The sequence below is a fragment of the Palaemon carinicauda genome, chromosome 6, assembly GCF_036898095.1.
Source record: "Palaemon carinicauda isolate YSFRI2023 chromosome 6, ASM3689809v2, whole genome shotgun sequence".
Classification (NCBI taxonomy): Eukaryota; Metazoa; Arthropoda; class Malacostraca; order Decapoda; family Palaemonidae; genus Palaemon; species Palaemon carinicauda.
Genome location: NC_090730.1, coordinates 126,356,393 through 126,358,892, shown reverse-complemented (window position 1 = coordinate 126,358,892; position 2,500 = coordinate 126,356,393). Strand labels below are relative to the sequence as shown.

Here is a 2,500-nt window from a genome sequence, read left to right as displayed (position 1 = left end):
TTTAAGGAAAGAGTAAAAAAACAAAAATGGGATAAAATCCAAAGATTAAGGTCACTGTTGCTGTTACGGTATTATATAGTTATAAATATATATAATATGTATATAATAAGGAGAGAATTATGCTAGATCTTGGTTGTGTTAATATTGAGTGACAAAAAGTTGTATGTTTTAATCGTTAGAAAGCAGGCATGCTTTAGAAGTGGGTATTCAACAACTGGCCATATCCATGTAATTAACTAGCAAATGGAAAAAATCAAGAGTATGACAAACCACTGTGTATGGCATTTATAGACTTTGAGAAAACTTTTGATTCTGTCAAAATTTCAGCAGTAAGGAAAGCCGTTTCAAAGACAAGAAATAGATGAATTTCATGTTAGAACACTAGAAGATATCTATACGGGATGTATAGCTATCCTACTACATGGAGATAGTGAGAAAATTCCGACTGAGAAAAGAGTTAGACAGGGAAACCGTATCTCTCCTAAATTATTCATAGCATGCTTAAAATTTTTTTTAAAATTTAGATTGGGAAAATATAAGAAATAGTACTAAAGGGGAATACCTTAAAAACTTAAGATTTGCAGATGACATAAATCTGTTAAGTGAATCATGGAAGAAATTATTAAAGATGACAGAAGATCTGAATAGACAAAACAGAAATGTAGGACTGAAAGTGAATATGAGTAAGATTAAGATAATGTTCAATAAAAAAGCAGACAACAAAAATGAGAGTTATGGACGAACTTCTAGAGACTGTTACTAAATATATGTACTTTAGTGCAAACAGTAAGTGTTTTCCCAGGACACGAGACCGAAATTAAAAGAAGGCTAAAATGGGATGGAGAGCTTTTGGTAAACAAAATGGGACTATGAAAATTAAAATGCCACTTTCTCCTAAAAGAAAACGATTAAGTTATACATCAGAAACTTGGAGCCTTTCTAAAGCCTTAGAACATAGGCTTCGTTACAACTCAATGAGTATCGGAACGAATAACGATGTGAATAAAACTAAGAGACAGAAAAAGAGCAACATAGATACGAGAGTAAACTAGGAAGAGCGTATTCTAACATGTTAAGAAGTAGAAATGGACATGGGCAGGACATGTACTGACAATGGACAGATAAGAGATGGACAAGCAGAATAACTTGATGGGTACCTAGAGACTGCAAACGAAGCAGGGGAAGGAAGAGAAAACGATTGATTGACAAGCTAAGAAAATTTGCAGGTATAGACTGACCATAAACTGACACATGGGGGAAGGGAATGTCTGAAGCCTTTGTCCTGCAGTGGAATGGCAACGGCTGATGATGATGAAGTTGATGTATAAAAAAAAAGAAAAAAAAATGGGAGGGGAAGGGCAATGAATAGAGCTAAGATGAGTGAAGCGTTTGCAGTGTCAGTAAAGATCCTTTAATTGGGTGAAAGTGTACAAATGATTTGGCTCTAGGCTTGTTTGAATAAGAATGGGTGTGGCAGAGGTAAGACTTGTAATAAGCAGTGCATATGGCCCAAGTTTGAAAAATAATGAGAATGACAAAGTGTCTTTTAGATTGGGCATTAACCGGTGCCTGACTGAGATTGGGGAGAACATACAAGGGTGGTTGCGCGATGAGATTCGAATATAAATGTAGGAAAGAGAGCCGAAGATAGAAATGCTGATGGGTATGGGAATGAAAAAATTAGTAAGTGGATGAGAATATAAAATGTTTATTAATGGAAACAGGGGATTATGCAAGGTACAGATTTATGATAAAAGAAAAGAACAAGTGAAGGCGTTCAGAAAGGATGGATAGGCAAGTCAAGGACAAAGCGAGACGGAAAAAAATAGCCAGTAATCAAAGTCGAAGGGAGAGGGTTAATGGATCCAGGATTTAAAGGATGTATGTGAATATGACTGCTTATTAGTTTTTATCTTCAGGCACCAATTCTTAGGGGAAACGTTCAATGTTAGTCAAAAAATTTTTCTCTCTCTCTTTCACGCTCTCTCTCTCTCAAACACAAACACATACATATACACACGCACTTACACACGTACGAGCTGTCCTATATATAATATATATATATATATATATATATATATATATATATATATATATATATATATATATATATATATACGTGCGTGTTGTGTGTGTATAAAAGCAAAGTATATTATAAGAAACGTACATACATGTTTGAAAAAAAAAAAGAGTGAGAATATGAAACAGAGACTGAATTCTCGACTAATTACTCTTCATTCTTGCAATGACTCCAATGTAGATATGCTACTTAGCATAAATTAAGGCATAATGATAGTAATCCGGAATGGTTTATCCAATTTATGGGCGGCTGCAATTAATTACTTTTGAGTGTTTTGCTGCCTTATTTATGGATATTATCCTGGCTTGTGGAATATTGCTTACTGCATTCACCATTATCCTACTTAATTACTGGGGATCAGCATATTAGGATCCAATTAGTTACTCTTCATTATGAGATGAAAAGGAATAAGAAAACAAG

The 2,500-nt window shown here is 34.2% G+C and overlaps 1 protein-coding gene across 1 annotated transcript in view; it reads right to left on the bottom strand.

Annotated features, from left to right (window-relative positions):
* Positions 1-2,500, bottom strand: part of LOC137643225 (DE-cadherin-like) — a 144,761-nt gene that overhangs the window by 29,540 nt on the left and 112,721 nt on the right. The gene's annotated exons all lie outside the window — the stretch shown is intronic.